Source organism: Salmo trutta, unplaced genomic scaffold (assembly GCF_901001165.1).
Source record: "Salmo trutta unplaced genomic scaffold, fSalTru1.1, whole genome shotgun sequence".
NCBI classification, from domain to species: domain Eukaryota; kingdom Metazoa; phylum Chordata; class Actinopteri; order Salmoniformes; family Salmonidae; genus Salmo; species Salmo trutta.
In genome coordinates, this window is record NW_021823043.1 from 2991539 (window position 1) to 3004495 (window position 12957).

The window sequence follows — 12957 nt, forward strand, 5'->3', positions numbered from 1 at the left end:
GTGTTCTCCTTTCATTCTCCTATAGTCCACGATCAGCTCTTTTGTCTTACTGACGTTTAGGAAGAAGTTGTCACACACCCCTGAGTGGCCCCCGTGTTGAGAGTCAGCGTGGCGGAGGTGTTGTTGCCTACCCTCACCACCTGGGGTCGGCCTGTCCGGAAATCCAGGATCCAGTTTCAGTTTCAGAAGGAGGGGTTCAGTCCGAGGTCCCTAGCTTGGTGATGAGTTTGGATGGGACTACTGTATGGTGATGAACGCTGAGCTGTAGTCTATGAACAGCATACTCAAATAGTTATTTCCTCTCTTGTCCAGGTGGGAGATGGCAGTGTGAAGTGCAATTGAGATAGCATCATCTGTAGATCTGTTGGGGTGCTGTGTGAATTGGAGTGGGTCTAGGATGATGGTGTTTATGTGTGTCATGACCATCCTTTCAAAGCACTTCATAATTATAGATGTAAGTGCTACAGGGCAATATTCATTTAGGCAGGTTACCTTGGAGCTCTTGGGAACAGAGACAATGGTGGTCAGTTTGAAACCTGTTGGGATTACAGACAGGGACAAGGATAGATTGAAAATGTCTGTGAAGACACTTGCCAGCTGGTCTTGCCATACTTTGAGAACACGCCCTGGTATTCCGTCTGTGATTGTTCCGGAATTGTGAATGTTAACCTGTTTAATTGGTTTTGCTCACATCGGCCATGGAGAGAGAGATCACACAGTCGTCAGGAAGAACTGGGGCTTCCTCCTAGCAAGCAAAAGGCATTTAGCTCGGTCGGGAGTTCTGCATTGCTGAGCAACTCATGGCTGGGTTTCCCTTTGTAAACCGTTATCGTCTGTAAGCACTGCCACATACGAGTGTTGGAGACAGGGTATTAGGATTCCACCTTCCTCCTATATTTAGTCATTTAGCAGTCTCCCACTAATAATGTTTTCAAGTGTAACAGGAAATGCAATCGATGCATGAGTTATTAAACATTCCACTGTATCCTCCCTCGAAACACAACTTTCCTAGTAAGCCACAGGCAGTGTTGGGTCCCTAGTTCGAATCCTCGAGCTGACAAGGTGAAACATCTGTCGATGTGCCCTGAGCAAGGCACTTAACCCTAATTGCTCCAGGGTTGCTGTTGATAACGGCTGACCCTCCGTGACCCCACTCTCCGAGGGTATCAAGGCACAAGGTGAGACCCAGATGCAGACACAGGAGGCAGATGTTTGGAGTCTTACAATGTTGTTTAACCCAAAAAGGGGTAGGCAAGAGAATGGTCGTGTACAGGCAAAAGGTCAAAACCAAGTCAGAGTCCAATAGGTACCAAAGGGCAGGCAGATTCAAGGTCAGGGCAGGCAGGATGTTCAGGCAGGCGGGAAAGTAGTCCAGAGTCAGGCAGGGGTCAAAACCGGGAAGACTAGCAAAGAGAATAGAAAAGGAGTACGGGGAAAACACGCTGGTTGACTTGACTAAACATACAAGACGAACTGGCACAGAGAGACAGGAAACACAGGGATAAATACACTGGGGAAAACACGCTGGTTGACTTGACTAAACATACAAGACGAACAGCCACAGAGAGACAGGAAACACAGGGATAAATACACTGGGGAAAACACGCTGGTTGACTTGACTAAACATACAAGACGAACAGCCACAGAGAGACAGGAAACACAGGGAGAAATATACTGGGGAAAACACGCTGGTTGACTTGACTAAACATACAAGACGAACTGGCACAGAGAGACAGGAAACACAGGGATAAATACACTGGGGAAAACATGCTGGTTGACTTGACTAAACATACAAGACGAACAGCCACAGAGAGACAGGAAACACAGGGATAAATACACTGGGGAAAAGAAACGACACCTGGAGGGGGTGGAGACAATCACAGGGACAGGTGAAACAGATCAGGGCGTGACAGAGGGGAAGGTAAATAAAGGCTGTAGGACAGGGTTCCCACGCATAATAGAGAGACACGTGATTGTATAAAAATGTAAGCAAGGTTTGAAATGATGTTTCAATCAAATATTATATCTGTTTTGGCTTCTTGTGATCAACGGTCTACAAAAATCATTCCGTAACTGATTCTAGTTGATGATCCCTGATGTAGCAGAAGAGACTGGGGCTAAATATAGTGATTTCAGAAAGGTCGACAGAGTAATTATATGAATCACCTCTGATCTCTCTGCTCTCTGCTCTTCGCTTCATCCATTTCGCTCTAATGACACTAACGAGAAGCTTCATTAGCTTTGAAGAAAGTATTACTGCCCAAATACCAGCCCTTTTAAAGCAGTTTCACCCAGACAGTACATAGCTGCAATTGTTGGGTGCTAACGTTGGAGTTTCCCCCCCCCAAAAAAAAATTCCGATAGGAATATGAAAATTTCACTTTAGCCCATTTTCACTTTTGACAAAATTCTTGTCTATGTATAAGCAGTGTCAGATCTGCATAGTGGCTACCTTCCCCATGCAGTACTAGGATCAGTCTGGTTGAGGATGCAGTACTAGGATCAGTCTGGTTGAGGATGCAGTACTAGGATCAGTCTGGTTGAGGATGCAGTACTAGGATCAGTCTGGTTGAGGATGCAGTACTAGGATCAGTTTATTTTAGGTAGTGGCTACTTCCCCATGCTGTACTAGGATCATTTTGGGTTTTGCCCTAGCACTACACAGCTGATTAAAAAACAACTGATCATCAAGCTTTGATGACTTGAATCAGCTGTGTAGTGCTAGGGCAAAAAAACGAAACGAGTTTGGGAAACCCTGCCCTATACTCTGCCTGCCATTCTGATTTATGAAACCCTCATCTCTCTCATATTGGAACCGGTTGCCATATTGTGTCAAGACACTGTTATTATTGAAACGAGACATTTCAGATTCCAGACTTCCCCAGTCAGATGAGATAGGACTCATTCTCAATACGCTGTTGACTAAATTAGGTTTGGAGATTGTTTGGCACTGGCCAGCTGAGCATCTCTCCGTTCATCATCATGGAAATAAAATCCATCATCCTGTGTCTGTCTTTCATCCCGTGTCTGTCGCCATCCCGTGTCTGTTGCCATCCTGTGTCTGTCAGCATCCTGTGTCTGTGGTCATCCTGTGTCTGTTGCCTTCCTGTGTCTGTCGTCATCCTGTGTCTGTCCTCATCCTGTGTCTGTCTTCATCCTGTGTCTGTCGTCATCCTGTGTCTGTCTTCATCCCGTGTCTGTCGTCATCCTGTGTCTGTTTCATCCCGTGTCTGTCGTCATCCTGTGTCTGTCTTCATCCCGTGTCTGTCGTCATCCTGTGTCTGTTTACATCCCGTGTCTGTCGTCATCCAGTGTCTGTTTCATCCCGTGTCTGTCGTTATCCTGTGTCTGTCTTCATCCCGTGTCTGTCGTCATCCTGTGTCTGTTTCATCCCGTGTCTGTCGTCATCCTGTGTCTGTCTTCATCCCGTGTCTGTCGTCATCCCGTGTCTGTTCCATCCCGTGTCTGTCTTCATCCCGTATCTGTTTCATCCTGTGTCTGTCATTATTAGAAAAAAATCCGAACTTCAATTGAATCAGAGGGTATGAAGATCAAGTTAATTGTACTCTTACCGATGCTGTTGAGCATCCCAAACAGCAACCTATTCACTTTACAGTGCACTACATTTCACCAGAGCCTGGTCAAAAGTAGCGTGCTACATAGGGACTAGGGGGGCCATTTGGAACACAGTATTTTTAGGAGAGGAGAAGCATATGGTCCCTGCTGAATAGACTGTCTGGTTCTCTAGAGGAAACCGCCTGCTGTTCTCATTGTGTTGCAGTCTATTGTAATCTCTTTCAATATGCAGAGGAACTGTCTATCTAAACAACCAGCAGCCGCGGTTTGATGCTGTTAGGGTTGACGTAATGCAGGTTTAAGCTGTGTGTGTGTGTGTGTGTGTGTGTGCATGCGTGCGGTGTGTGTGTGTGCGTGCGTGATTGTTTCCATTAGCTCACAAAGGCATGCTATCTGTCAGCCGTAGCTGCGAGGTTGAGAGGTTTCCATCAAGCTCTTATCTTAATGTGGCCCCCGACACACACACACACACACACACACACACACACACACACACACACACACACACACACACACACACACACACACACACACACACACACACACACACACACACACACACACACACACTTATCTACTTATCTCACCTGTTCATATCGACAACAGGCAACACCATTTAGCCATCTTAGTGGATAAGATCGTGTGCTGCAAGTGTGATGTCATTGAAGAGGGTAGACATTTTTTGACAAACATATTTCTATTTTTACTCAAGCCTCTGGTCCACTTGGCGCTCAAGGGTAGTCTATGTAACACATGAAGAGTTTACTGTCTGTAGGGCCACATCACTGGATACCAGTCTATGTAACACATGAAGAGTTTACTGTCTGTAGGGCCACATCACTGGATATCAGTCTATGTAACACATGAAGAGTTTACTGTCTGTAGGGCCACATCACTGGATACCAGTCTATGTAACACATGAAGAGTTTACTGTCTGTAGGGCCACATCACTGGATATCAGTCTATGTAACACATGAAGAGGTTACTGTCTGTAGGGCCACATCACTGGATACCAGTCTATGTAACACATGAAGAGTTTACTGTCTGTAGGGCCACATCACTGGATACCAGTCTATGTAACACATGAAGAGTTTACTGTCTGTAGGGCCACATCACTGGATACCAGTCTATGTAACACATGAAGAGTTTACTGTCTGTAGGGCCACATCACTGGATATCAGTCTATGTAACACATGAAGAGTTTACTGTCTGTAGGGCCACATCACTGGATACCAGTCTATGTAACACATGAAGAGTTTACTGTCTGTAGGGCCACATCACTGGATATCAGTCTATGTAACACATGAAGAGGTTACTGTCTGTAGGGCCACATCACTGGATACCAGTCTATGTAACACATGAAGAGTTTACTGTCTGTAGGGCCACATCACTGGATACCAGTCTATGTAACACATGAAGAGTTTACTGTCTGTAGGGCCACATCACTGGATACCAGTCTATGTAACACATGAAGAGTTTACTGTCTGTAGGGCCACATCACTGGATATCAGTCTATGTAACACATGAAGAGTTTACTGTCTGTAAACAGGATAACGTCCCATAGACTGTAGTGGAGCATCACTGGCTAACGTATTCTGCTCTCATCTTGAGATAGCAGAGCTCAACAGAAAGGCTGCAGACGAGGCTGGCTCTCAACCAGAGCTACATAGGACAGGTCTATTGATGAAATCATTTGACATTTTACTTGAGTAGCCTGATATTATTAAGGTCTATAATCAATATAAGACTACTACCCTGATGGCCTGTCTCCTGTCAGGGTCTCTTCCTGACCCTCACACCCTGTGGTAGACCACAATAACTACTGACCTTCACAGACTGGTGTTGGGGAAGACACACACAGGTCCATGGGGGCTATGTTGTATTGACATCAGTAACCTTTACCTCGAGGGAACCAGGAAGTACCTCATGTGGTGTTCTCTGTATGTTTCCTTACCGTATGAGACGAGATACAGTATGTCTGTGTGTACGTTTCAGGTTACACACAATAGGAAGCTGTGTTGACGTTACGAGAAAGCAAGCTTCAATCAAAAAGGCATTACTCTCAGACATCAAACCAGTCTTCAAACCGATGACAATATCATAGATACAATATCAATGGAAAGCCCACATAGACTTCAGAAAACACTCCTCATCCATCATGCTTTTGGGCTGACTGATCTCCTCTTCTCAGCTCTTCTGACAGTTGTATTCTCACCTCAGAGAGAGAGAGAGCGGGAGAGCGAGGGCGAGGGCGAGAGAGAGAGAGAGAGAGCGAGAGAGAGAGAGAGAGAGAGAGAGAGAGATCAGTCAGCCTAAAAGCATGATGGAGGATGTTTATTATCTATTTCACTTGCTTTGGCAATATAAGCATATTTCCCATGCCAATAAAGCCCCCTAAATGTCATTGAGAGAGAGCACAGAGATCAAAACATCACAGTTCACAGATGGTCTTTGCTGTATTGCTGTGTGCTGAACCAGGCAGTAACTCTGTGAGTGTCTAGCTCAGGTCAAATAAGATACCTTTTATTTCTCTATTAGTGGTTAGCCACAGGGTTTTGTTTTCTTCTGTCTTTGCTGTATGCTGATCTTGGCAAGAACTCTGATAGTCAGTCAGGAGATCTAATAGTCAGTCAGGAGATCTAACAGTCAGTCAGGAGATCTAACAGTCAGTCAGGTGAGAGTAGCTCAGGAGATCCAACAGTCAGTCAGGAGATCTAACAGTCAGTCAGGTGAGAGTAGCTCAGGAGATCTAACAGTCAGTCAGGAGATCTAACAGTCAGTCAGGTGAGAGTAGCTCAGGAGATCTAACAGTCAGTCAGGAGATCTAACAGTCTGTCAGGTGAGAGTAGCTCAGGAGATCTAACAGTCAGTCAGGAGATCTAACAGTCAGTCAGGTGAGAGTAGCTCAGGAGATCTAACAGTCAGTCAGGAGATCTAACAGTCAGTCAGGTGAGAGTAGCTCAGGAGATCTAACAGTCAGTCAGGAGATCTAACACTCAGTCAGGTGATAGTAGCTCAGGAGATCTAACAGTCAGTCAGGAGATCTAACAGTCAGTCAGGTGAGAGTAGCTCAGGAGATCTAACAGTCAGTCAGGAGATCTAACAGTCAGTCAGGTGAGAGTAGCTCAGGAGATCTAACAGTCAGTCAGGAGATCTAACAGTCAGTCAGGTGAGAGTAGCTCAGGAGCTCTAACAGTCAGTCAGGAGATCTAACAGTCAGTCAGGTGAGAGTAGCTCAGGAGATCTAACAGTCAGTCAGGAGATCTAACAGTCAGTCAGGAGATCTAACAGTCAGTCAGGTGAGAGTAGCTCAGGAGATCTAACAGTCAGTCAGGAGATCTAACAGTCAGTCAGGTGAGAGTAGCTCAGGAGATCTAACAGTCAGTCAGGAGATCTAACAGTCAGTCAGGTGAGAGTAGCTCAGGAGATCTAACAGTCAGTCAGGAGATCTAACAGTCAGTCAGGTGAGAGTAGCTCAGGAGCTCTAACAGTCAGTCAGGAGATCTAACAGTCAGTCAGGTGAGAGTAGCTCAGGAGATCTAACAGTCAGTCAGGAGATCTAACAGTCAGTCAGGTGAGAGTAGCTCAGGAGCTCCAACAGTCAGTCAGGAGGTCTAACAGTCAGTCAGGAGATCTAACAGTCTGTCAGGTGAGAGTAGCTCAGGAGATCTAACAGTCAGTCAGGAGATCTAACACTCAGTCAGGTAAGGGTAACTCAGGTCTACCAAGGCCTCTGGGTTTAGATTCAGTAAATTAACAGCTAGTTGTTTTCTTCTGTCAGTTAAGTTCTCTACATTGTGTGGTGTCTGCTGCATGCTGGGTGCTGATCCAGGAAGTAACTCTGGTAGTGAGGGTAGTTCAGGTCAGCCAAGGTTTCATGGTTTTACCGTATTTAATCAGTAAGTGGCTAGCTAGTTTTGTCGTCTCTGTGCTGTGTGCTGGGTCAGCTGTGGACACCCAGGGGATATCCGGACCTGCTCCCTCTCCCTCTGGGTCAGCTGTGGACACCCAGGGGATATCCTGACCTGCTCCCGCTCCCTCTGGGTCAGCTGTGGACACCAGGGGATATCCTGACCTGCTCCCTCTCCCTCTGGGTCAGCTGTGGACACCCAGGGGATATCCTGAACTGCTCCCTCTCCCTCTGGGTCAGCTGTGGACACCCAGGGGATATCCTGACCTGCTCCCTCTCACTCTGGGTCAGCTGTGGACACCAGGGGATATCCTGATCTGCTCCCTTTCCCTCTGGGTCAGCCGTGGACACCCAGGGGATATCCTGACCTGCTCCCTCTCCCTCTGGGTCAGCTGTGGACACCCAGGGGATATCCTGACCTGCTCCCTCTCCCTCTGGGTCAGCTGTGGACACCCAGGGGATATCCGGACCTGCTCCCTCTCCCTCTGGGTCAGCTGTGGACACCCAGGGGATATCCGGACCTGCTCCCTCTCCCTCTGGGTCAGCTGTGGACACCAGGGGATATCCTGAATTGCATGGAGCTGGTTTCCATCTCATTACAGAGATAAATGGAGCTGGTTTTCATCTCATTACAGAGATAAATGGAGCTGGTTTCCATCTCATTACAGAGATACATGGAGCTGGTATCCATCTCATTACAGAGATAAATGGAGCTGGTTTCTATCTCATTACAGAGATAAATGGAGCTGGTTTCTAATTTATTACAGAAATAAATGGAGCTGGTATCTATCATTACAGAGATAAATGGAGCTGGTTTCTAACTCATTACAGAGATAAATGGAGCTGGTTTCTAACTCATTACAGAGATACATGGAGCTGGTATCTATCATTACAAAGATACATGGAGCTGGTATCTATCATTACAGAGATAAATTAAGCTGGTTTCTAACTCATTACAGAGATACATGGAGCTGGTGTCTATCATTACAGAGATAAATGGAGCTGGTTTCTATCATTACAGAGATAAATGAAGCTGGTTTCTAACTCATTACAGAGATACATGGAGCTGGTATCTATCTCATTACAGAGATAAATGGAGCTGGTTTCTATCATTACAGAGATAAATGAAGCTGGTTTCTAACTCATTACAGAGATACATGGAGCTGGTTTCTATCATTACAGAGATAAATGGAGCTGGTTTCTAACTCATTACAGAGATACATGGAGCTGGTATCTATCTCATTACAGAGATAAATGGAGCTGGTTTCTATCATTACAGAGATAAATGAAGCTGGTTTCTAACTCATTACAGAGATAAATGAAGCTGGTTTCTAACTCATTACAGAGATACATGGAGCTGGTTTCTATCATTACAGAGATAAATGGAGCTGGTTTCTATCATTACAGAGATAAATGAAGCTGGTTTCTAACTCATTACAGAGATACATGGAGCTGGTGTCTATCATTACAGAGATAAATGGAGCTGGTTTCTATCATTACAGAGATAAATGAAGCTGGTTTCTAACTCATTACAGAGATACATGGAGCTGGTTTCTATCATTACAGAGATAAATGGAGCTGGTTTCTATCATTACAGAGATAAATGGAGCTGGTTTCTATCATTACAGAGATAAATGAAGCTGGTTTCTAACTCATTACAGAGATACATGGAGCTGGTTTCTATCATTACAGAGATAAATGGAGCTGGTTTCTATCATTACAGAGATAAATGGAGCTGGTTTCTATCATTACAGAGATAAATGAAGCTGGTTTCTAAGTCATTACAGAGATAAATGGAGCTGGTTTCTAACTCATTACAGAGATACATGGAGCTGGTTTCTAACTCATTACAGAGATACATGGAGCTGGTTTCTATCATTACAGAGATACATGGAGCTGGTTTCTATCATTACAGAGATAAATGAAGCTGGTTTCTATCATTACAGAGATACATGGAGCTGGTTTCTAACTCATTACAGAGATAAATGAAGCTGGTTTCTAACTCATTACAGAGATAAATGAAGCTGGTTTCTATCATTACAGAGATAAATGAAGCTGGTATCTATCATTACAGAGATAAATGGAGCTGGTTTCTATCATTACAGAGATAAATGGAGCTGGTTTCTATCATTACAGAGATAAATTGAGCTGGTTTCTATCATTACAGAGATAAATGAAGCTGGTTTCTAACTCATTACAGAGATAAATGGAGCTGGTTTCTAACTCATTACAGAGATAAATGGAGCTGGTATCCATCTCATTACAGAGATAAATGGAGCTGGTTTCTATCTCATTACAGAGATAAATGGAGCTGGTTTCTAATTTATTACAGAAATAAATGGAGCTGGTATCTATCATTACAGAGATAAATGGAGCTGGTTTCTAACTCATTACAGAGATAAATGGAGCTGGTTTCTAACTCATTACAGAGATACATGGAGCTGGTATCTATCATTACAAAGATAAATGGAGCTGGTATCTATCATTACAGAGATAAATTAAGCTGGTTTCTAACTCATTACAGAGATACATGGAGCTGGTGTCTATCATTACAGAGATAAATGGAGCTGGTTTCTATCATTACAGAGATAAATGAAGCTGGTTTCTAACTCATTACAGAGATACATGGAGCTGGTATCTATCTCATTACAGAGATAAATGGAGCTGGTTTCTATCATTACAGAGATAAATGAAGCTGGTTTCTAACTCATTACAGAGATACATGGAGCTGGTTTCTATCATTACAGAGATAAATGGAGCTGGTTTCTAACTCATTACAGAGATACATGGAGCTGGTATCTATCTCATTACAGAGATAAATGGAGCTGGTTTCTATCATTACAGAGATAAATGAAGCTGGTTTCTAACTCATTACAGAGATAAATGAAGCTGGTTTCTAACTCATTACAGAGATACATGGAGCTGGTTTCTATCATTACAGAGATAAATGGAGCTGGTTTCTATCATTACAGAGATAAATGAAGCTGGTTTCTAACTCATTACAGAGATACATGGAGCTGGTGTCTATCATTACAGAGATAAATGGAGCTGGTTTCTATCATTACAGAGATAAATGAAGCTGGTTTCTAACTCATTACAGAGATACATGGAGCTGGTTTCTATCATTACAGAGATAAATGGAGCTGGTTTCTATCATTACAGAGATAAATGGAGCTGGTTTCTATCATTACAGAGATAAATGAAGCTGGTTTCTAACTCATTACAGAGATACATGGAGCTGGTTTCTATCATTACAGAGATAAATGGAGCTGGTTTCTATCATTACAGAGATAAATGGAGCTGGTTTCTATCATTACAGAGATAAATGAAGCTGGTTTCTAAGTCATTACAGAGATAAATGGAGCTGGTTTCTAACTCATTACAGAGATACATGGAGCTGGTTTCTAACTCATTACAGAGATACATGGAGCTGGTTTCTATCATTACAGAGATACATGGAGCTGGTTTCTATCATTACAGAGATAAATGAAGCTGGTTTCTATCATTACAGAGATACATGGAGCTGGTTTCTAACTCATTACAGAGATAAATGAAGCTGGTTTCTAACTCATTACAGAGATAAATGAAGCTGGTTTCTATCATTACAGAGATAAATGAAGCTGGTATCTATCATTACAGAGATAAATGGAGCTGGTTTCTATCATTACAGAGATAAATGGAGCTGGTTTCTATCATTACAGAGATAAATGGAGCTGGTTTCTATCATTACAGAGATAAATGAAGCTGGTTTCTAACTCATTACAGAGATAAATGAAGCTGGTTTCTAACTCATTACAGAGCTGAATAGAGCAACCATCCATTTCTTTATTTCTCCATCTGATGAATGAATACATCTAATCTCATTTTAATAATAAACAGATTCTATCAGTTCTGGTTTAGGGTTAGGTAAGTAAGTGTGTGTGTCTGTGTGTGTTTCAGTGGGTGCGTACATGTGTATCCATGTGCGTATGTTTGTGTATCTTTGCGTGTGTGTGTGTGTGTGTGTGTGTGTGTGTGTGTGTGCGTGCGTGCGTGCGTGCGTGCGTGTGTGCGTGTCCCAGTTTGACATCCTGACACATTTCAATAATCAGTGTTGAAAATAAATCTGAGGATGTAATGATTGAACATGAATTTGACATCTGTACTGTAATGAGGCTCTGTAATTGGATAAACCGTGTATCTGAGGTCACAGATGACTGCAGAGCAAGGATGTGTGTGTGCTGTCAGACAGATGAGGGACATCTAACCCTAACCCAACCCTAGCCTCAGCTCTCTGCCTTCATCGATCCCCCAGGCAAAAACCGGCCCAATGTTCTACCCTCTTCAGACCAGACTGACTTGCAATATGCAGACAGAGCAGGGAGTTGCAATAGGCCCTGTGCAACCCAAGGTTTGATACCAGCACAAACAGAAACCCTCTCAACTCTAACCCTAACCTGTTATCTACCCCTTCCTGCTGTCGGAAAGACTAGGGACATCTAACTCTAACCCTTAACCTAACCTTAACCCTCAACCCTAACCCTTAACCTAACCCTAGCCTCCATCCTAACCCTAACCCTTAACCTAACCCTAGCCTCCATCCTAACCCTAACCCTAACCCTTAACCTAACCCTAACCTGTTATCTACCCCTTCCTGCTGTCGGAAAGACTAGGGACATCTAACCCTAACTCTAACCCTTATCCTAACCTTAACCCTCAACCCTCAACCCTAACCCTAACCCTAACCCTCAACTCTAACCCTAACCTGTTATATACCCCTTCCTGCTATCGGAAAGACTAGGGACATCTAACTCTAACCCTTATCCTAACCTTAACCCTCAACCCTCAACCCTAACCCTAACCCTAACCCTCAACTCTAACCCTAACCTGTTATATACCCCTTCCTGCTGTCGGAAAGACTAGGGACATCTAACTCTAACCCTTAACCTAACCATAACCCTAACCCTAACCCTAGCCTCCATCCTAACCCTTCCTGCTGTCAGGTGAGCTATGCCTCGTTGCCGTGGAGATAACGTCACTAGGGGTTAATATACAGGGAACCAGGATTTGAGAACCATTGTTGTAGACTTCTGTCTGAGTAATACATGTCCTGTATGTGACTCATGGGTTTGGCCTGAATTTTCTGCCGGAACTTTCTAATAGATAAACCCTTTATTCAGAAAGAACGTGTGTTACCCTTGAATATGAATGAATAACATGTGGCTAATGTAATAATATGTGGCATTAGTAGACACTTTTATCCTAAGTGACTTACTGTGGTGAATGTATACATTTGTATGGGGGGGCAGGTGTTACTTGGCAGGTGTCAGTATGATGAGTGTACCTCCCACTGAAACCCAGACATTTAGTTTGAACCCCACAGTACCGTAATGATCAGACCCAGAGACAGAGACCCAGAACTCAGACCAGTCCAACCCAGGGGAAGAGGCCTCCACCCTGGCCTTCTCCCTCTCCACCTCCCCTCCCCTGGA

At 43.9% G+C, this 12957-nt stretch overlaps 1 protein-coding gene across 1 annotated transcript in view; it reads right to left on the reverse strand.

Annotated features, from left to right (window-relative positions):
• The window catches only part of LOC115188433 (glucoside xylosyltransferase 1), a 601934-nt gene that overhangs the window by 506304 nt on the left and 82673 nt on the right, over nucleotides 1-12957 (reverse strand). The window lies entirely within an intron of this gene.